This window comes from Tupaia chinensis, unplaced genomic scaffold (genome assembly GCF_000334495.1).
Source record: "Tupaia chinensis unplaced genomic scaffold, TupChi_1.0 Scaffold000088_1, whole genome shotgun sequence".
NCBI classification, from domain to species: domain Eukaryota; kingdom Metazoa; phylum Chordata; class Mammalia; order Scandentia; family Tupaiidae; genus Tupaia; species Tupaia belangeri.
Genome location: NW_006159550.1, coordinates 3,392,276 through 3,415,798, shown reverse-complemented (window position 1 = coordinate 3,415,798; position 23,523 = coordinate 3,392,276). Strand labels below are relative to the sequence as shown.

The window sequence follows — 23,523 nt, the reverse complement described above, 5'->3', positions numbered from 1 at the left end:
GGGTCAGTTTCCACCTCGGTCAAAGGACAATTCTGAATCTCAAATAAGACCTTCCATGCAGAAGGCCTTTGTAAACTGAGAGGCGAGATTCAATGCCAGTTATTATTGTGCTCAAATCTTGAGTTGTAAACAGGTGCTTGTTTCTCTGAACATAATGGCAACGGTGGTCTGAAGAACCCCGGGGATGCTTCCTATAATGCAGACTCTGCAGGTCCAAATCAGTTTGGGCCCATCATCGCATTTACATTTTCAATACATCTCCGGTGATTCTTGTGTCGCCGAAGGAAACCACTAGCATATGTGGGGGGCTGGAGACTGCTGAGAAACATGTCTTTCTTTGGTTCTGGTTTGCTACTGGGCCACTAAAATCCGCCGCCCTCATTCCCCTCCCCTGTCGCTGCCCCGGACAGCACCAGCGACCCTCTCTTTTCTGGAAGGCTGCATCTCAGCACTCTCAATTTTCCAGGTGTGCCTGGGGGCCCCCCAGGAAGCTGCTGGCACCCCCTTCTGGCAACATGGTTTTGTCATTCTTTTTTCTTGTTGTGTTAATCATTTCTTCCCACGTTCAGAAAAAGGACCTTTCTTCTGTCATCAGGAAATATGATTCTCTTGTATTTGAAATATTTCAGTGTCTCTTTAGATGTCTCTGCTACTTGTGATTTTACTGCTCCAGTGTTTTGGAATGAGCGATCCAGAAAAAAAGACTTCGGCATTACATTTGCGAATGTGAACCTGCTGACGGGTGTATCTCACTTTCCCACAGTGCAGACCGTGCCGGTCCTGTGCACGGACGTGATCCATGATGCCACAATGTATGCCCACGTGCTGTGCCGGGACTCCTTCTGCGCTCGGTTTGGCGGAGCGTGGTTTTCTGCATTTCTTGCAGACAAAATCATGCATAAGCAAATGTGAAATTCACATTATACTCAGATAGCTTTCTAGTGTATTAATTGCACTGGAAGAAATTTGGGTTTTCTTTCTTTTCTTTTTTTTAAGAGAAATTTTTGCTATAGGGCATGTGCACTCACCAGAGAGACAGAGAGAGACAGAGAGACAGAAAGCAAGAAATCACCCCCACAGGCAAGGCCACGTGGCAATCCCTTGTCCTCCAGTTTCTTCTCAGAATTTTGGGTATGCACGCACACACACCTAGCGTGTTTCAAGCCTCTGAGTTTGGGACTTGAACCGCGGTTGGCCATGTGGGAGTCCAGCAATGTAACCATTACATCATCTGCTGGTCCCCAAATTTGAGTTTTCCTATACCAACAGTGAATGTATAGTATAAGACCATAATGCCATCTCTTAAGAACGTGCTGATACAGGGTCAGCAGTGGTACTGTGGTAAACGCGATGTTCTGCGAGTCTGACCCACCTGGGGAGGCTCTGGGATCATGCTGGAAATCACTAGAATGTGCCAAGCGCAAGCGTGCCCATGATCCAGGCTGGCAAAGGCTGAGCATGGGTTGCAGTAAGACCCTGTTGGAGGTTTTCTCTCTCTCAGGCATGGAAGAAATAAACTTAAAAAAGAAAAGAATGTGCTGTTATGGAACTACCTCTAAAATAAATTATAAAGTGGAAAAAAAGCAAAGTGGGGAAAAAAAAAGTGCCACATTCCTGTAAACTGGCAGAGTGTTAGTGGATCATAGAGACCTAATTAATGACCTGAGACTTCCTTGGAGCTCGTGCGAATTGTCTGGTCCTTTTTATGACACGGAACTGGGGTATGTGCTAGGGCTGCTCTCGAACTATACTGTGTGTCCTGGGCGCACAGGGAGCGGGAGGAGATGCAGAGGCTGATTCTGTGGGGCAGAGCTGGGCCCAGGGCTCTGCATTTTAACATCCTTCCAGGTGATGCCAGTGCTGCTGGTCTAGGAACCATACTATAGTAGTAAAGTCAGGGAAGCCTTCTATTTAAATGACTCACTCAGAATATGAATTCTGATCTTCTCTTTTCTTTTTAGAGGTTTTTGCCTCAAGGCACGTACGCTTACTGGAGAGAGAGAGAGAGAGAGAGAGAGAGAGAGAGAGAGAAAGATAGTGGGAGATAGTGGGAGGGAAAGTGAGAAATCACCCTCCGGGCAGATGGCCACATTGCAGTCCCTTCTCCGCCTGGGATCTTAGGCATGCATGCACACATGCCCAGCGTGATTTTGAAGCCACTAGGTTCAGGATTTGAACTGCAGTCAGCTATGTGGGAGTCCAGCAACGTAAGCATTACGCCATCTGCTGGCCCTCATGAATTCTAATCTTAACATTCTTAGCAAATGGTCTTTCAGACCCAGCTGTGTATTGGAATTCCTAGTGTTTTCTTTATCTAAGATTCACTGAGTGACCACTTTACTAAGCCCCTTTCATGTTCAATATAATTTAGTACTAGTAGCAATGAGTTATGGTAAATACTATTATCAATCCCATTTTAAAATTGAGGAAACTGAGGCACAGATTAAGAGCTGAAGTAACTGGTGCCCTGGACTCCAGGCTCTTTCCCACTACTCTGGCGGGGGTCAAGTCCTGCCTTCCTGGACGTCCTTCACCTGCTCACAGTGAGAAAGCAGCTTTCCTGTCCATTGGACACCTCTTTGGACATTCGAAAACAGCCATTATGCCAGCTCTAAAACGTCTTTGGATTAACCAAAGGTATCTATTTTCACATATTTCCCACATGCTGTAGTGTCCAGACCTCACCATTCTGGGAGTAGAGTCTCATTCTGTTTCATCTTTGGAAGGGAAAATATTGCCCACGTGTCAGCTTGACTGGACCAGAGAGTGCCTAGGCATCTAGTTAGATCTTATATATATGTCTGCAAGGGTGTTTCTGGAGGAAATGAACATTTAAATCAGTAGACTAGGACCAGCAGATGGCATCGGGGTTATGTTGCTGAACTCCCACATGGCCAACCGCGGTTAGAGTCCCAGACCTGGTGGCTTGAAACTCATGCCAGGTGCATGTGCATGCGTGCCCAAGATTCTGGGGGAAAAGAGAAGGGATTGAAGCATGGCCATTCCCCCTGGGGGGGGGGGCGATTTCTTACTTTCCCTCTCATTGTCTCTGTCTCTCTCTCCAGAGAGCACATGCATCCTATGACAAAAACCTCTTTTAAAAAATCAGTAGACTGAGTGAAGCAGGTTGCCTTCTTCAGCATGAGTGGGCCTCACCTAATCTGTTGGAACCTAACTAGAATAAAAGGCCAAGTAAGGGAGAATTCAGTGCTCTCTGCCTGATCATCTTTGAGCTGGGACATTGATCTTCTGCCTTTGGACTAAGACTCAATCTGGAGCTCACCACCACCCATCCTCCTGCTCCTCAGGCCTTCAGACTTGCACTGAAACTATACCGTTGACTTTCCTGGGTCCCCAGATTGCCAACTGTAGGTCTTGGGAGTTCTCTGGCCCATAACCACATCAGCCAACTTACAGTAAACCTCCACATATATATTTATATCTATACCTAGACAGACATATAGATATATCTCTCCTTTTGACTCTGTTCTCTGGAGAACCCTAAGATAGATTTTGGTACTGAGAAATGAGTGCTGCTGTAACAAAAACTTAAAAATGTAGAAGTATTTGAAACTGGGTAATGGATAGTGGATGGAAGAGTTTTGAGATGCGTGCTAGAAATATGGCCTTAATGGGACCAGCAGTTGGCGTAATGGCTATGTCACTGGACTCCCATGTAATCGACCACGGTTTGAGTCCCAGACCCAGTGGGTTAAACTCACACCGGGCACATGTGCGTGCATGCCCAAGATCCTGAGAGGAAAATGGAGGAGAAGGAATTGTGGTGGCCATCCCCCCTGGGGGGATGAGTTTTTGCTTTCTGTCTCTCCGTCTCTCTCTGTCTTTCTGGCAAGCATACGTGCCCTATAGCAAAATCCTCTCAAAGGAAAAAAACAAAAACAAAAAAATACACCTTAAGGGCAATTCTGCTGATATCCCAGATGGAAATGAAGAATGTACTATTAGAAACTGGAAGAAAGGCCATTTTGGATATACTATGGCCAAGTTTTGTGGAAGGTAAAACTCACAAGCAATAAAATTGGGTATTTAGTGAGGAAATTTCTAAGTAAGTGTTGAAGGAAGGGCTTCCTTCTGACTACTGATACTAAAACACAAAAGGAGAGAAATGAATTTAAAAAAAGAACTGTTAAGCAAAAAAGAAATCAGATTTGCAGTCTCTGAAAATTCTCAGTCCTATCCATGTTGCAAAAAAAAAAAATTGAGAAAGCTTATCTGAAAAATACATTATGGTATGGCTGAATAACTATCTGACAAAGTTATCAAGTGACTCAAACTTAATCAGGCATCTTAATAGAAACCAGGAATAGAGATGGGAATATACCAGCAGAGACAGGGCCAGTTCGAACTACAGGGGACAGAGAAGGTGGGATGGAATAAAAGAAGGCTGTTGGGCTTCTTGGAGTTTATAGGACAAGCCCATAGACTATTTGGCTGGGAACATGCACTGTTCTTGAGGAAAAGGAAAGAACACTCAAAGGCAATTCAAAGATCATCAGGGCTACCACTTCCATCACCAGCCTGGAGTGAGCAGGCCCCAAAGGGCAAGTCGGCTTCTGCCTCAGTCTGGAACAGCTACTGGCAAAGTCTCAGGAGCAGAGCTGCCACAGAGACCTGAGGGGTGGGGCCAGCCTCTGAGCCCTGGGGATGATGCTGCCACCTCAGTGGGCCTGGACGGTGGAGCATCAAACTAAGAGGATTATTTCCAAGACTTAAGACTATATATATATATAATTTGCTATAAGAGAGTCAGAAAGAGAGAGGGAGAATGGGAAAGCAACTCCCCCAAAGGATGGCCACACCGCAATCCCTTCACTTCCATTCTCCTTTCAGGATTTTGGGCACACATACATGAGTGCCTGTTGCATTTAAGCCACTGGATCCAGGCCTTGAACTGCACTGTCAGCCATGTAGGTTCCAGTCACTTTAACTCCATGCCACTGGCTGACCCCAAGAGCTAATAAATTTGCTTTGCTAAATTTTACACTTGCTAGGAACTCATCATCCCTTCTTTCTTTATTTCTCCCTTTTGTGGATGGACATGTCTATTATATTTCTGTTCCACTATTTTTCTTTTCTTTTACAGAAGTTTTTGCCTTAGGGCGCATGCACTTGCTGTAGAGAGAGAGAAGGAGACAGTGAGAGGGAAAGTGAGGACCTTCCCCCCACTTCCCCCCAGAAAGAATGACCACACTGCACTCCCTTCTCCTCTATTCTCCTACCAGGATCTTGGGCATGCACTCACATGAACCTGATGAGTTTCAAGCCACCACGCCTGGAACTCAAACCATGGTTGGCCATGTGGGAGTCCAGTGACATAACCACTATGCCATCTGCTGCTCCCTCACAATTATAATTTTCAAACATACAGCTTTTCTGGTTTCACAAATTCACAGGTGGCGAGGAATTTTGCTTCAAGATGTATCGTATCCTCAGTTTCATCCATATCTGACTTAGGTGATAAATAGAGGAGACTTTGAACTTTAGACTCTTGAGTTGGTTCTGAAGCAAGGTGATATTTTTGAAGCTTCAGAAATGGAATGAATGTATTTTGCATGTCAATAGAAAATGATTTGAAGGGCCAGGGTAGAATGTTAGCAGCTGTATTATTTCCCCCTCCAAAATTCATATGCTGAAGCCATAGCCCGCAATATGGTGGTATTTGGAGATGGGGCTTTATTTGGGAAGATAAGTAGGATTAGATTAGGGTACATGTGCTCACCAGAGAGACAGACAGACAGACAGCAAGAAATCATTCCCCCAGGGGATGGCCACACTGCAATCCCTTCTCCTCCATTCTCTTGGGATTTTGGACACGTATGCACACATGCCTAGCGTGAGTTTAGAGCCATCAGGTTCAGGACTCAAATCGTGGTCGACTACTTAGGAGTACAACGATGTAACCATTACGCCATCTGCTGGTGCCAAAATGTGCTTATAAATTCGAAGCCTTCCAGCAAAGTTTGACCAGTTGCAGGAAAAGGGGCCAGCCAGTAGCATGGGGATTAAGGCAGCTGGCTACCACATGGCTGACTGCATGGTTTGATCCCCAGACTCAGAAGCTTGAAAAATATGCCAGGCATGTGTACATGTATGCCCCAAATCCAAGAGAATGGAAGAGAAAGGATTGTGGAGTGGCCACCCCTCCTTGGGAGAGCTTTCTGGCTTTGCCTCTCTCTCCGTTTCTCTTGTGAGCACCCTACAGCATATTTCTAAAAAGTCGCAGAAAAGAAGGCAACAAAGGAAGGCAATTTATGCATGAGAGGGGCTATAATCAGTCTGGCACTATTTTATCTTACAGCTGGCCGCAGGTTAACTTTTTAGATACTACCCCATTTGAAGACCTCACCCCTTCTCCTTTGGAGCAGCTGACCCCGCGGGGCAGGGACTCTCTAAGTATGGTCCCAGGACCAACAGTGTCAGCATCTTCTGAGAACTCAGGAACACACATTCTCAGGCTCTGCTCCTCTGGGGAGGCTTCTCTGAGGAAAAGACTCTGAACTGGCTTGGTTCATACCAAGGTTCATACCTTGATTCAGGAGCCCTGGGGTTAGGATGTAATAGCTTGGTGTAACAAGCCCTCAAGGTCAGCAGTTCCCAGTTTTTTTTGCATGAGGGACCAGTTTTGTGAAATACAGTTTTTCCACAGGCTGGGGTCAGGGGATGGTTTGGGGATGATTCAAGCACATTACATTATTGTGCATTTTATTTCTATTGCTATGACATTGTAACGTATAATGAAATAATTATACAACTCACCATGATCCAGTATTTGCAGCTATTCCTCAGCACTAGCATCACTGCCTCAGCTCCCCCTCAGATCATCAGGAATTAGATTCTCATAAAGAGTGCACAAGCTAAATGCCTCATATATGCAGTTCACAATAGGGTTTGTGCTCCTGTGAGAACCTAATGCCCTGCCGATCTGACAGGAGGTGAGATCGGATCCATTCTGTCCTCTGGAATGTGGTACCTGTTTTCAAATGGAGTCTAATACAGAACACATTTTGGTCTTGAAGACAAAGTTAGAAGCTGACTCTATTAGGTAAAAATAATTTGGAATGAAGCTTTCTCCCATGGTGACTACAAATTAATGGTCCTGCATAGACCATTCCTTTGTTTTCTATCAGGAAGTCACTCATGCTGCTGTTTCAGGGTCTAACTGTTCCCTCTCCTGGAATGTGTTTACTTGAAATAAACACAGAGGGGTCAGAGATCAGGGATCAGCAAACTACAGTCTTTTGGTCAAATGTACCCCTGGTACATTTTTTTGTATAGCTTCTGAGCTAAGATTTTTTTTTTTTTTTACATTCTTAAAAGGTTGGGAAAAACAATATTTTGTGACACATGAAAATCATATGAGATTCCAATTTCACTGCTTACAAATAAGGCTTTATCATACCACAGTGACACCCATTCATTTATGTTGTCTGGCTGCTTTTTTGCTGCAAGAGCAGAGGTGAGTAGTTGCAACAGAGACTGTGTGGCCCCCAAAACTAAAAATAGCTATCTGGCCCCTTACAGAAAATCGTGCCAACCCTTGCTCCAGATAACCTCACGTTTCACCCACAAACTTTGTTCAGGTCTCTGCTCGAATGTCACCTTCCCGGGAAGACCTCTTCCCTGACCACCTACCAAAGTAAAAACATGTCCCCCACTTGGAGGTTGCACTTTATGATGCTTCATTTTTCTTCGTAGGACAGATCATCAGCTTAAGTTATACACACGTATTTGTTTATTATAGGTCTCCCCTCATTACAGCTCAGCGTCATGAGACCATGGCTTTGCTTCAGTTCATTACGACATGCTCAGAGGCTCTTGATAAACATTCAAATGAATGAATGAACGAACATTCTCTAAAAAGAAGACTTCTCTCATGGTTAAGTTACTTTACTTTTATTTCAAGAGGAACAAGGGGTCAGTTAAGGGTAGTCTGTAGACCAAGTAAAAACAAAATAGGGACAACTAGAGATATTGCTTGTCTTTTATAGAATAAGGAGCATACACTACAGAATTTTTTTTTTTAAATTAGAAAACCTGGAGGCAAAGTCATTAGACTTGAAGGCCGTAAATCAACATCATTCTTTCAATTTATAATGTGAACATCCAGAGTTGCAATTGGAATTCTAGAAATTTATTTTGCCCACTTGTTTATTTATTTATTATTTTTTGCTATAGGTCATGTGCTCTCACCAGAGAGAGACAGAGAGAAAAATAAGGAATCACCCTCCCTCCAGGAGAGGATGGCCACATTGCAATCCTTCTCTATTCTCCTCTTGAGATTTTGGGCACACACGCACACACACACACACACACCTGGCATGATTGTCAAGCCACTGGGACCCTAGACTCAAACTATGTAGTTAGCCATGTGAGATCCAGCTGCCTTAACCACCGTGCCACCTGCTGGTTCCAACCACTTGTTTGTTTTTAAAGATAATTTAGAGGCTATTTTGTCTCATGCTGTTTCTGTTTTTATTTCAAAATTCTTTCCCATTGTATTTCAATATTATTAATTTAGAATGTAGGCAAGAATAAAGATGGATTCTAAGACATAATTGTGTATTTACTTTGAGGCAAGAAATTTGCAGACAAGTAGCCAGCACCACTGAAAAGCATCAGATGATCTTATTTATTGTGCTCTCTCAATTCAAACTCAGATGAGTTGTTTTGTTTTGTTTTGTGTCCTTGTTAAGGTTTTTGCCGTATGTTACATGTGCTTGCAGGAGACACAGAGAGACAGTGAGAGGGAAAGTGAAAAATCACCTCACAAGGGGTAATGGCCAAACAGCAATCTCTTCTCCTCCATTCTCCTCCTGGGATTTTGGGTATGCACGCACATAGACCTGGTGTGATTTTTAAGCTGCTGGGTCCAGGACTTGAACTGCAGTTGGCCATGTGGGAATCCAGCACCTTAACTATCACGCTACCAAGTGGCCTCCAAATGAGTTGTTTTTAAAGGAAAATTCTTCTGCTTTTCCTTCCTTTTCCTTTCTAAGTCTTGCCTTCCATAGTTTATCTGTACAAGATTTTTAAAGTAATGGCCTTGAGTTATCTAGTGCTAGTAAACAGAGCATGTTTACTAGGAAAATATGCCCTCTTCCCTTCCACATCCAAATAAAATAGAAATATCCATCCGAAAAGACAGACTTTAGCCCTAGTTAGGGGAATTTATACAAATAACTTGTACCTGGAAAATCTGAATTATGATTTACAAAATTATGATGTTTCTCTCAGGAAGATTCATTTTCTGGGAGAATTCTGAGTTTTGTATTAAATGTTGAAGCATTCTTCCTGGCTACCATGGTCTAACTCCCAAAAAGTATAAGTGACCTGCCTGTGGTCACCCAGCTCGGCCAGGACGCAGGGCTGCTGCCTCCACCTCCCCCCATCCCTCGCTTTCCTGCATTTTCTACTTCAAGCCCACATGAAGGGAAACCTGCAGACAGGGCATACTAGACAGGCCATCCCAGACTTTCCTGTGTTTACCGTCTGTCTAATTGTTGAGTAAGAAAGGGGAAGAGACTGATTTAAATGTGATTCTATTTTTAGTCTTTTCTGGTCTCTGCTGAATGGAAAATGAAAAGTTAATTATGGGACCAGCAGATGGCATGGAGGTTAAGGTGCTAGATCCACATGGGCGACTATGTGGTTTGGGTCCTGGACCATGTAGCTTGAAAATTCACTCCCAGCACATGTGCATGCATGCCCAGAATCCCAGGAGGAGAATGGTGAAGGGATTGTGGCATAGCTGTCCCCACCCGGTGTGTGTGTGTGGGGGTGATTTCTCACTTACCCTCTCTCTCTCTCTGTCTGTCTGTCTCTGGTGAGTACACGTGGCCCATGGCCAAAAAACAAAAACCCTACAAAAAGTGAACTCTGAAAATTATTCCTACATCAAGCCAGGGTAAGACTTTTGAGATTTTAAAACCAGGGGAATCAAAGATGTGTGTTTCAAAGTGGGCTAGGCAATTAGGTTCAGAGAATGATTTCCAAATACTTTTTGGATCTAAACTCAGAACTCGGTTTGTCCTGGTCTGAACACATCTGGGAGTATTAATGCTCCGGGCTTAAACAACCTGCCCCAGAAGTCAGTGTAGAGAGCTGACCTTGACTGGTTTGAGATCCATCAGGATGGCAAGTGATCATTTAGAAAGTTTTCAAGCAGGAAAAACAGAGCTAGAGAGGAAATGTGAAAGAATAAATCATCACCCTCCAGTCTCTATGAAAGATAGAAACCCCATAGTTAGAAAAGGCAGAAAAATAAACCTCTGAAAAATTAAAATTCTTTAAGTTTTTTTTTTTTCAAGAAACTGAGGAAAAACAGTACCCACGTTTTTTTCTGAAAGATCACACTTTCTGAAAAGTTATGGTTTAGAACAACAAAACCCTGAGTTTAAGCTTATTTTATTTACTGGAGCAACATTAGTGAAATTGACATAGGAACACAGGGGTAGAGGGGTGATCAGGCCCAGAACCAGTAGCAGGACATGGGTTATTGTCCTCAGCTCATGAAGAATTAAGAGACACGGGCACAGTGGGGGATAGCAAGCAGACTTCACTTATACCCTAACTATACTTTTAGGATCTCTGTCTCCAATCTTAAAATCATTTCAAGTGTCTGCCTTTTCAGAAGTGGGAGAAGTATACAATTTCCTGCTTTCTAGAGCTGTTGTGAAAATTGATTAAATAAAAAAAACAACCAAACAAACAAAACCAGAGACAGTAGATACGTCAAAATCTCTTTCTGAAGAGTTATGCTATGCACCTGTCAGCAGGTGGTGTGGGGATTGAGGCACTGGATCCCACATGGATCCCACATCCCAGGCTGCCTCTTCTCTATCCCATAGGAGGAAGAACAAACACACCCTTGTGGTACTGGAAAGAAGGAAGAAAGAAAGTGAAGGAGGGAAACAGTATTGGAAAACTTTAGATAATTTGAATGAATCATTCAGTTAAATGATCCATCATGAAAAAATACAAATGCTATCTTCCTTAACAAATTATTATCATTTTTTAATTTGCCAGAGGGAACATGTGTTCTCTTGAGATAGAGAGAAAGGGGAGAAAGCACCCCACGATTGGTATGGTCACACCACAATCCCTTCTCTTCCACGTCTCCATCCTGTCAGGATTTTGGGCCTGGATGCACATGCGCAGCTATGTTTTTCAAGCTGCTGGGTCTGGGATTTGAACAATAGGGTCGGCTGTGTGGGATCTAGCTTTCATAACCAGTAGATACAGGCCAGCCTCTTCTTCTTTTTTTTTTTCCAGGCCAGCCCCTTCTTAACCAATTCTACTACTTGAAGCATAATTATTTTACAAATATTTTTACATATTTTCTAGTAGATACTTTCTAGTAGAACCCATAATTGCTACACTTACTAAGTGGTTATTTGCCTCTAGGCACTGTATTTTATCCATACAAATATAATGTATGGGGGGACCAGTAGGTTACATGGTGGTTACGGTGCTGGACTCCCACATAGCTGACTGCGGTTTGAGCCCCAGACCTGGTGACTTATTTACTCATTTTCCCTTTTTCTTTCTCTCTCTGTCTCTCTTTGGGAAAAATTTCAAAATAACAAATAAAATTAATTAACTAAATCTAAATGTGTATATATAACACAAATACAATATATGGTCTGTGAAGTTGTGTCTCTCTCAAAAGATATGCTCAAGTTCCAGCCCTGGGACCTGTAAACGATATCTCATTTGAAAAAAGGCTTTTGCAGAGGAGTCCGTTTGAGATGAGGTGAGACAGGATTGGGGTGGGCCCTCAGGCTACTGTCCTTATCATAAGAGGGAACTTTGAGGACCAAGACATACAGGAGAGAAAGCCATAAAGATGGAGTGGGGTGGGGGTGATGCGTTCACTAGTCAAAGTGTGCCAGGGGTTGCCTCTAATCACCAGAAGCTGGAAAAGGCAAGGGTCCTCCCTGGGACTCTCAGAGAGCGCAGGTTCCCGCTGATCCCGTGACTTGGCACTTCTACCACCAGTACTGGGAAAGAATCCGTTTCTGTTGCTTTTGTTTGTTGTTGTTGTTGTTTTCCAATAATTATTTATTTAAATTTGCTATGAGGCATATGTGCTCACCAGAGAGAGAGAGAGAGAGAGAGAGAGAGAGAGAGAGCAAGCTGCCAGGTCTGGGACTTGAACGTGGTCAGCCATGTGGGGGTCCACCACGCCTCCTGCTGGCCCCATTTCTGTTGTTTTAGGCCACTGAATTTTTGGTTCTTGTTACCGCAGCCCAAGCAAACGGACACACTCGATGAGGAAGTATTACTCTCATTTTACAGATCCCCTGGAGGGATGGCCACACCGCAGTCCTCCTCCGGTCTCCTCATGGGATTTTGGGCAAGAACACATGCACATGTGCCTGCTCCTGTCCTCCTTAGTCCCCACAGAGCTAAGCCTCACCCTTTTTTTCCTGGCCCTAAAGCAAAGAACACCCCCTTTTAAGATTTTTCTGACAATGACAAGGAAATTGAAGGGCAGGCTTTGCAGTGCACAGTGAGGGCTAGTGCACAGTCCACAGAACCTGCTTTCCCACCCAACCCCGCAGCTCTGTGGCTATGTGATCCTGGGCAATTACCCAGCCTCTCTTGGCTTTGGCTACTGTTGGGAAACAAGATGGTATCACCCAACAGGCTGAATGAAGCCCTGCGAGTCATGCGTCTAGAAGACCGCCTGGCATACAGCGGATGCTCAGCAACTGGTGATCCGGGCAGGAAAGGCTCCCATCTGCTCTCACATCCCTGCCACAGCCACTCTCAGTGGACCCTTTGCACCCGAACTTCTTTTTCTTTTCTTTCTTTCTTATTTTAAAAGTTTTTAGGTTTTTGCTATAGGGTACATGCACTTGCTGGAGAGAAAGAGAGAGAGGAATAGTGAGAAATCACCTCAATGCGGGGATGGCCACACTGCAATTCCTTCTCCATTCTCTTCTTGGGACTTTGAGTATGCACGCATACATGCCTGGTGTGATTTTCCAAGGGGCTGTGTCTGGGACTCAAACCATGGTTGACAATGTAGGAATCTAGCGCTTTTTGGGGATAAAGTTGAGATGAGTTCTCTCCAACAGACATCAGTAAAATCTGCATTATTTGTGAATGCGAATGCCTCCTCTAAATAAATGGAAGACATATAAATAGTGCTTACTGTGTGGTCAGGATAAGTCTAGATGCTTTATATATATATATATGTATATGTATTTTTTTCTTTATTCATGATAGAGCATGTGTGCACACACTGAGTGGGAGTGAGCAGTGCGGCCTCCCCAGGTCTGGCCATGCCACCAAGTGCAGCGTGTCCTCCCAGTGGAGGAGCCCTCAGCGGCCTCTGGTGCTCAGGTAACCCCGTGTTCAGGATGGATCAGGGTAACAGCATTTTGGTTCATCTTTCTCTCCATGAAAACCAGCTCACCCTAACAATGCCCATTTACTCAGCCAGTATACCATGAACTCCAGCACTTTTCTTCTCTCAGGCTCAGTTTCCAGATCCCTCCTGGCTTGTCCATTGTCTCCTTTTAGATGGGTGTCTGCTCTCTGTCCCCATGTACCAGTCAGAGTTCAATCAGAGAAAACAGACTCCACCAGGACTGACGTAGGGGAAATACTACAGGGACTTAACAGTCTGGAGGGCCTGGGCCAGCAGGGGGCATGATGGTTAAGACTCTGGGTCCCACTGGCCAACTGCACATTCAAATTCCAGACCTGGTAGCCTGAAGAACAAGTTGGGCACGTGTGCATGAGTACCCCAAATCCTGAGAGAGGAGAAGGGACTGTGGTAGGGCTCTCCCCCCGGGGGGTGATTTTTCACTTTTCTTCATTCTCTGCATCTCTCTCAGGTGAGTGCATGTGCCCTGTAATGCATTTAAATAAATAAAATAAAACATAAGAAAGGAAAAAACCTTGAACCCACAAGCACATATCTGGAACCAGAGGATGGACTGGAGCCTATACATGTCTTCTAGAAAGGTCTCCTACAGGAAAAGCCAGAGCACTCTGCTCTGAACTTAGACACACACCAAGCCCAGGAATCCTGGGCCTGGGGGAGCCTTGAGCCCAAAGGCTGCCCACACTCCAGGAGAGCCAGCAGAGACCACCAGAAGCGGTCACATGAGCAAGAGCGGCACAGTGCCCGGTGCCCTGCTCCAGCCCGCTGAGAGCGGAAGGAACGGTCATGGTGCTGGAGTGGAAATTCCACAGTACCGACCTGGAACCATGCGGGGAGGAGACTTCCACAAAACAGGGTTCCAGCTTAGCTAAGCGGCTGTAACCCCAAGTCACACACCTGGGCTTGTGACACCCTACTTTTGCTAGGAAAGCTACTCCATTTTCTCTTTGGACATAAAAGAGCAGAAGGGGATGGGGCTGGAAGGTGGCATGTTGATTAAGGTACTGGACTCCTACATGGCTGACTGCGGTTTGAGTCCTAGACCTGGTGGCTTGATTTCTCACTTTCCCTTTCTTGCTCTCTGGTAATATAAAAATAATAACAAGTAAAATTAAATAAATAAATAAATAAATAGTAAGTCTTTTTAAAAAGTTGAAGGGGGGGGAGGACACTGCCCAGAGAATTTCCTCTGTCTTTAATATCTGCTTTGTGCTTTGTTTTTAAAGCAAAGGTGGGATTACTCCCTGCCACCAGCCTCCAGAATGGGCATTTGGGTGCGTGCCTTTGAGTCTCTTCAGTGCCACCCACACCACCCTTGGGCTTTTTCTCAGGGTGGCAGTGGGGGTTATTACCCAAGTAAAGCCAGTTAGGATAAACAGAAACCCCGATAGCCACCAGGGGTTTGGATGAGTGTGAGAAATGCACTCTTTTAAAAAAAAAATCTTAATTTTATACTATTCTGTTTCAAAATATGCTTTTTTCTTAATCCAGCAGTGTCTTTTGAATATGCCCCTTACCTGAAGTAACATAAATGACAGTATAATTATGTCTACCATGCTGTTTACTGTTGAGCTCCAGGATAGCTCTAGAAGCAGAGTTGCTTTTATTTAAATATGTTCTCTTGGGACCAGCAGATGGCATAATGGTTACGTCACTGGACTCCCATGTAGTCGACTACAGTTCCAGTCCTAAACCTAGTGGCTTGAAACTCAGACTGGGTGCATGTGCGTGCATGCCCAAAGTCCTAAGAGGAGACTTGAGGAGAAGGGATTGTTCTCTCTGGGGAAGAGGGAGTGATTTCTCACTGTCTCTCTCTGGCAAGTGCACATGCCCGATAGCAAAAATCTCTAAAAAATAAATAAGTAGATCACTGTAGCCTCGCCCGTGGAACTACTGCCCCTGACTCGGAGTTGAAGTTTCAGGAGGAGGACTTGCAGCAGTATGGAGACCGTCCACACGGGCATTCTGAGCAAGCTCTCACCTTCCTCATCAACTCCTCAGCTCAGAGGGACCAAATAATGTCATGTGAATCAGTGCCAGCATTTATTGAAACTTCCAATGGTGACAGAAAGCAAGGTGTAAGTGAAAAATCCACAGGAAAGCAAGAAGTCAAGGTTGGTGAAGGGTCTGAGGCAGTCTCTAAGCGACAAATGAAGCTCAGGAGACAGAAACAAAGGGAAGAATGAGAACTCTGCAAACAAAAAAAGGAAGGAAAAGCGCAAGAGAAAGAAATTAGAGCAACAGCGTCAACTGGAATCAAACTTGGATGGAAATGACAGAAAACGTGTTCGAAGACACGTTCCCAGCACACTCCGCCTTATTGCTGACTGTAGTTTTGGTGACTGAATGGTATTAAAGGACATGAAAAACTTCATAAGCAGATCCAGAGCTGTTATGCAGAAAACAGATTAGCACTGCATCCCACTGACAGGCCGTGGAGGCCAGCTGGAAAAGAGCCTGGGTGAAAATGACAAAGGATGGATCATCTGGAAGGACACCTACCTCCAACCAGAACACCACAGTGAACTCACGTGAGAAGACCTGATTTCTCTGACATCAGATTTGCCCACTGTACTGAAGGAATGAGCTGAAGCAAAGGCTTACGTACTTGGAGGTTAGTAGCTCACCACCACGAGGGACTCGCGCAGAACCAGGCCTCAGATAACGAATGGATCTGCTCGGCTCCCACTTGGAAACTTCCTGAAGAGGAACAGTCGCCAAGTTTTGGCAGTTAATCAGGTGTTTGAGATTATTCTGGGATACCTGGAAACAAAAGACCGGCAAGAAGCTTTTTTTTTTTTTTTTTTTTTTTACTATTTTACCCCAATGAAAAAGAGCTGTCCCCACAAAGCCTGTGAAAATTCTTCCCATGACAAGCAATCCACCAGGGTTGAAGGTGGATCAGAAAGTGATTCCAGAGAGGAGGAATGTAGCAGAAGTGAGCTAGATTTACCACTGAAGAAGAGATGCAGAATAAGCAAAATGGCACCAAATCTACAGTGGACTCTGCACTGCACTAATGTTACCTGGTTTTCTTTTAGTTTAAGGAAAATTTGGGAGAAAATGAGGTACTTCATAGAATATTCAAATTAGAAGATTATTTTTTTTGCAAATTTTAAAACCTTTTTTTCAGAGCTAAATGCTAATAAAAAAGTCTTTTAAACACTGTAAAAATTAAATATGTTCTTTTTACAAATTATTTGATTCATTTCTTTCATGAGTGAGAGAGGCAGAGAGACAGAGATGGAGGGACAGAGAAACAGGTCCCCCCTGACAGGGTCTTTTGATGCCAAGCTCCATCTCCAGCGTCAGCCAGCCCCAGAGCATGGGCACCAGTGTGCTCAGCTCAGGCACGGATGGGGGCGAGGGGGGCTATTTAAATATTCTGACAACTGAAGTAGCATAACCTAGGTCAGCTGATGTCAACCTTCCACCTGTGGCAAAATCCCTTGGCATCAGCTGGCTCCCATCCCCAGATTCAGAGGTCTGGAGTGGGGCCTGAGAACTTGCAGAGGTTTTTTTTTTCTTTTCTTTTTTTTTTTTTAGAATTATTTATTTAATTAGATGTATTATTATTACTATTATTACTACTACTATTTTGACAAGAAAGAGACAGAGAAGGGGGAAGCTGAGAACGCAAGCTACCAGGTCCAGGACTCAAACTTCCTTAGCCACTATGCCACCTGATGGCCCCATGTTTCTGCTTTTAATTTTCCAGAGAGCACATGCGCTCCCAGAGGGGGAGAGAGAGAGAGAGAGAGAGAGAGAGAGAGAGAAGCACCCTCCACCCCTGTGGGAATGATCACAGCCTAATCTCTTCTCCATTTCTCCCTCCGTTTGGTATTTTGGTCATGCACACCTATGCCTAGTGTGTTTTTCAAGCCACTGGGTCTGAACTGTGTGGTAGGCCATGTGGGTAGACCTAACCACCTTAACCACAGGCTACAGGCTGTCCCAGAACTTGCAGTTTTATCGGGTTTCCAGGGAACAATGCTGATGCTTCTCCGGCAGCCACAATGTGAGAAGCACTAGTCTCACAGTGAAGAGCCCAGTTTCCCGGTCAGACTGTTTGGCGTGGACTCCGAGTTCGTCATCTGTTTACTGTGTGACTGCAGGCCAGCTCCACCATAACCCGCACCTCTGCTTCTTTATATGTAAAATCGAGGTGATAACAGCATAAATTTGGGGGGATTATATGGATACTTTGTTATTTATAAAATACTTTATCCATATAAAGTATGGAAACAATATAAATCTGCAACAAATCTTTGCTATTATTTAATTAATTTATTTTTAAAAATTTTTTGCTATTGGGTGCATGGGCTCACTGGAGAGAGACAGGGAAAAAGAGAAACACCCCCCCAAGTGGGATGGCCATGCCACAATATCTCCTCTTCGGATTCGGGGCACACATGCACACACGCTCAATGTGTTTTCCAACCCACAGAACCACACAGTTGACCACTGCAATCTTAAACACTATGCCACTGGCTAGCCCTTTGCTATTATTTTAATTCAGAAGATGTTCTGTGAGTCCGTGATTATGTGGTAAGTGCATTGGAAAATATTCCATATCAACAGATCTTTCACACTTAAGAAGTTGGAGTCTAGAAGACCTGAAGTCATTGATTTAATTTCCCAGTAATTTGTTGTGAAATTTCATGTCTTTACACCTCGGGCACTTCATATGTATCTAATATTTTTCATGGGGTTTATAAGTGCCAAATGCATCACAAAAAATAATTATTGCAGAATACAACAAGTCCCAGTTCTTTTACGAAAAACCGTTTTAATGGAAAAGGAAGTCCTATGGCCAAGTTTGAGTTTAATTTCCTAATTGTCCAGGAGGTGGCAGCACGACCCGGGAATTCTGCAGGCGAGCACAGCGCTCTGGCGCCCGCCCCTCCGCACCACCCGGCTCTTTTGCACTTTGATCCCCTTGTTTAAACTTTAGATGATCACCTACGTGGACCGAGCCCCCTTTCTGTTGGGGATGCTCATGGGTTGGAAAATACGGAAGTTTTACCTCGGTCACCAGATTCACCTGAAGTGTGATTCTACACACGTCCCCCAGACTCAGTTTCCCTGTGTGATATGGGGACGGTGCATTGACAGCCCGGGGTCGCAAACTCAGAGTCATGCCACAGAGCTGTCCACAGGTGAGTCCTCCGGGGAGCCGGCGTGGACACCAGCATGCGGGCGCCCCAAAGCGAGTTCCAGAGGCAGGAACACAGGACGCGGTGCCCAGGCTGCGTCTACACCGGCCTAAGACATGCAAACCAGTGTGCGCGTTAAACAAGCCGGGACGCTTTGGGCAATTTCGTGGAAATTCCTATCAATCTTTAACAGAAAGCTGACGTCAACCAGGTGCCATGCCTCAGAAGTCTGTACCAGGGACTACCTGTCCCTTCTCTTCTGCCTCCTACTTCGCAGGAGACTGTCGTTTTGCTCGTGTTGGTTCTGTGCAAGAGAAACCGCTTTTGGGTGAGCGTCTCTCGCGCGGAGCCGTCGGCGCCCTCTCCCCATGCTCCCCGTCATGCCTCGGAAAAACTGAAGAAATCAAAGACTCTCTGCTAACAGACCGACAAAAGGACGCCAAACCTGTCAAGATCAAGAAAGATGAGGATAATGTGAAGTTTAAAGTTCGATGCAGCAGGTACCTTGGTCGTCATGGACAGAGAGAAGGCAGGGAAGCCGAAGCAGTCCCTGCCCCCAGGTTTGGCGGTGAAGGAGCTAAAATGAACCAGACGCTGTTTGAACTACATTAAACATTTTTAATTCTGGAAAGAAAAAAAGAGAGGGAGAAACCAGAGAAACGTCTTTTGCAGAAGGACACTTGGCGCCCTCTGGTGATATATCCCGAGAAAGACAGCACTACCTTAACGCCTTGGTTCGATCTCACACCAAATAATCCAGTTTTTGCCTTTTGAGACATCTGGGTCAATCCATTTCTGGGTTGTTATTTTTGCAGTTAACTCTAGGGTCCCCAAATCAAGGGTCACGAGGTTCCGTACTGCTGCTGCAGACTCCACGCAGGGTTAGAGAGCAAGTCCGAATCAACTAAGTGGAAACTGCCAAGTCTCCAGTGTAGACTTAACTCATAGGGAACAGCACACGACTCTTGTTGACACCGCACACCGTCAGCACTAGTCCAGGCAGAGAGGTCTGAAAGGAGGCTCTGGTTTCTGTTCGCCATGCAGGGAGCTGGCGCTCTGGCATCCCCTGTCCTGCCTCTATGTCCCAGCCCGGTTTCCCCATAGAGATCTCAGTTCCTCACAGGCGGGTCCTCGGGTCCCTGATGTCTATCCTAGCCCTGTCCCTGATGAGTGGGGGGTGGACCCGTTCCATTCTAGAATCTTCTAGAATGATTGTTACACCCAGACCCCAGGCTTGCTGGTAAGAACTTCTGAAAGGAGAGATAAGCATTATGCAATGTAGACACCTCTGTTAAGCAAGACAGAGCTATGAATTATAGATGCGTGACTCATTATCAGGATACCCTCTGTCCACATAACAGAGCCAGGAGCAATGTCTGCTCTTCTCTGCATGGTCTGCCCCACTGCCAAGCACACGTCCCAGTTCCTTCTTAGTTCCCGGCACCATCCCGGTGTGGAAGCATGGGCCTCCTGGCTTCCTTCCCAGCCAACAAGCCACCAAGTCAATTCTCCAGCTCCTCTCTGGTCTTCCACCTGCTTTGTGATTCCTAGGCGGCACCGAGGCGCAGCTGCCACCAAAACAAATGTGCGGTATTTTGGTTGTTTTGGTCCACTGAGGCATTTTTGTCTCTTTTTCTGTCTGTCGGCACCTGGCATTAACAGTAATAACTTGGAATTGAGCATCTGCCTGTTCTGTTAGACAAAAACTGAGGTCAGAGTCCGAAACCTACCCCAGAGGTCTAGGCTGGAAAGGACAGCAAAGTCCAACTCTGTCCCTCCCCCAGCTCTGCTGACTGGGGACCTTACCCTCCATGCTGTCCTCTGACCTCCTTTCAGGCAGGCCATTCATCGAGTACCCCTACCCTTCCTCACCACGCACGCCTCACAAAGGAGGCCTAGAACAAGACGGCCTCTGAGTCTACTGACACTGGCTCCTCACGTCACTTGTGGTAACGCTTCGGCACCCCAGGCCCTGGACAGTGCTGTGGGGCTCGCCGCTATCAAATACGCAGAAGGTGCTGGAGACAGAGAACACACACCAGGTTCGGGAGGCCCAGGAAGACAAGAAATATCTCGTTGGGGAATGTATATGTTGATTGCATGTCGAAATGATAATATTCTGAATATACTGGGTTAATTAAAATAGAGTGTTAAAATGAATTTTGCCTAGTTGTCTTTTTAAAATTTTTAAAATTTTAAAATTCTTTCTTTTTAAGAATTATTTTATTTAACTTTATTTAGTTACTTATTTGAATTTGACTTGGGGGGGGGGAGAGAAAGTGAGAAAACAAGCTGCCAGGTCAGGGACTTGAACCAAAGTCGGCTGTGTGGGAATCCAGTGTCCAGAACCACCATGCCACCTGCCGGCCCCTTAAAATTCTTGTAAGAATGGTTTTACTTTATTTATTTATTTATTTGGAGAGATTTTTGCCATAGGGCGCATGAGCTTGCCAGAAAGAGAGAGACAGAGAGAAAGAAATCACCCCCTGCAGGGAGTTGGCCACGCCGCAATCCCTTCTCCATTCTCCTAAGGTCTTGGGCACCCAAGCACACGTGCCCAGCATGAGTTTAAGCCACCGGGTCTGGGACTCAAACTGCGATTGACTACATGGGAGTCCAGCGACATAGCCATTATGCCATCTGCTGGTCCCTTATTTATTTATTTTAATTTGACCAGAGAGGGACAGAGCGAGCAAGAGGGAGAGAGAGAGAGAGAGGAAGCAAGAAAGCAAGGCACCAGGTCCAGGACTCAAACCACGGTCGGCCATGTGGGAGTCCAGCACCCCCAGTCACCATGCCACCTACCGGCCCCTCTCCCCCCTTTCTTTAAATGCACGAGGACACAAAGGGGGATACCTCCCCATTGGGGGGATGCTTTCTCTCTCTCCAAGAAAGCATTGCAATCCCTTTTTCATCTCTCGATTCTGTTGGGATTCCGGGCACACATGCACATGCACCCGCACCCAGAGTGTTTCTAGAACTGCCAGGGCCTGGACTCGAACCACAGTTGGCCATGTGGGATCCTGCTCCCTTCATCATTAGGCTATGGGGCTGGCTCTACCTGTCATTTTCAAATCTGACTACTATCTACCCTAAAATTACATGCATGACTCATGTATTTCTACTGCACTCTATTCCTGTGGCTTCTCCAGACCCTCCAGGTCTAGCTTGTGGCATTGATTTGATGATCTCCACTGTGAGCAACCTTTCTGGGGTTAACCACTTCCCTGAATCACATGACCTGCCTGGTTGCTCCTAGTTTTTCCCATCCCTGCTAGAACCAACGTATTGCCAAGGAGCTGTGTGATTCATGATGACTCTTTCTAAAAAGCCTTATTAGAATTCCCCAGGCTGCTCATTCCATGGTCGGATAAATCTAGCTATTAGAATATTTTTGGGGGGACCAGCAGACAGTGTAATGGCTACATTGCTGACTCCCATGTAGTCGACCGTGGTTAGAGTCCTGGACCCCGTGGCTTAAACTCACGCTGGGTGCGTGTGGTGCATGCCCAAGATCCCAAGAGGAGAATGGAGGAGAGGGGCTTGCCAAGTGGCCATCCCCCCTGGGGGTGATTTCTCATTTTCTGTCTCTCTGTCTCTGTCTTTCTGGTGAGCACACACCCTATAGCAAAAACCTCTCAAAAAAAAAAAAAAAAGAGTATTTTTTTCTTTATTATATAATAAGCCAAAATATGTCTCCCTGCTATAGCTTTCCATGTGAGTAAATATGAGTCATGCTTAATGACTACATAGGACCCAATTATGGCCTTTATTTGTTTTTAAGAGATTTTTTGCTATAGGGCACGTGCGCTCTCTCTCTGGAGAAACACAGAGAGAGAGAAAGTGAGAAATCACCCACCAGGGAGTTTGGCAACACTGAAATCCCTTCTCTTCCATTCTCCTTTGAATTTTGGGCATTCATACACACACACCCAGCGTGAGTTTCAATCTGCCAGGTCTGGGACTTGAACTGCTGTCAGCCATGTGAGAATCCAGCACTGTGACCCACTATGCCACCTGCTGGCCTCAATTATGGCCTTTGTTTAACCAATTCCCTATTGCTAGTCCTTCAGCATGTGTTCAGGTTTTTAAAAATAAACGTTGGGACCAGCAGATGGTATAATGGTTATGTCTCTGGACTCCCATGTAGTTGACCACAATTTGAGTTTCAGAGGGACTCAAAATCCCAGGAGGAGATTGGAGGAGAAGGGATTATGGTGTGGCCATCTGCCCTGAGGGGTAATTTCTCATTTTCCCTCTTCTTTCTTTCTCTCTCTCTTCTCTGTCAGGTGAGTACACATGCCCTATGGCAAAAACCTAAAAAAAAAATTAATAAAATAAAATTTTCAAAAAGCAAGAGAGAAGTTCCCTCAACAAGGTCTCATGCCATCATCCTCCCTCCAGCTCTCCCAGCCAGGATCACAGGCACATCTGCATGTGCCCTGTATGTGCAGATCAACCCTGGGGCTGAACTCTGATCCCAGAGTGGTGCACCACCACTGGGCCATGCAAGGGGGCCAGACATATATGTCTTTTTTTGGTGTAATTATTTATTCAGAAAGATTTTTTGCGATTGGGTGCATGTGCTTGCCCGAGAGACAGAGAGAAAAAGTGAGAAATCACCCACTGGGGGATGGCCACAATCTCTTCTTCTCCTTTCTCCTTTTGGAATATATATACACAGGAACCTGGCGTGATTTTCTTTTCTCTCTCTCAAAAAAATAATTGTTTATTTAATTTTATTTATTATTATTTTTTAAATTTGACCAGAAGGAGAGAGGGAAAGTGAGAAAGCAAGCAGCCAGATATGGACTCAAACTGTGGTCCATCATGTGGGAGTGCAGCGCTTTAACCACCTTGCCACCTGCTGGCACTGCCCCTCCCCCATTGAGTGATTTTTCAAGTTGCCAGGTCCGGGACTAGAACTGTCATCTACCACATGGGAATCGA

General features: G+C 45.2%; 1 long non-coding RNA gene and 1 pseudogene across 3 annotated transcripts in view; one reads left to right on the top strand and one right to left on the bottom strand.

Moving 5' to 3' along the window:
- Positions 1 to 15,435: 15,435 nt before the first annotated feature.
- LOC102501053 (tRNA methyltransferase 10 homolog A pseudogene) lies at positions 15,436 to 16,437 on the top strand (annotated as a pseudogene).
- Positions 16,438 to 17,931: 1,494 nt separating this feature from the next.
- The window catches only part of LOC106734296 (uncharacterized), a 50,436-nt gene continuing 44,844 nt past the window's right edge, over positions 17,932 to 23,523 (bottom strand). For 2 of the 3 annotated variants that reach the window (XR_001369977.2, XR_003548484.1), the window contains one exon: positions 17,932 to 20,265. This is a non-coding gene — a long non-coding RNA (uncharacterized LOC106734296). The remainder of the gene's footprint in view (positions 20,266 to 23,523) is intronic. The other variant, XR_003548485.1, reaches the window with a different exon arrangement.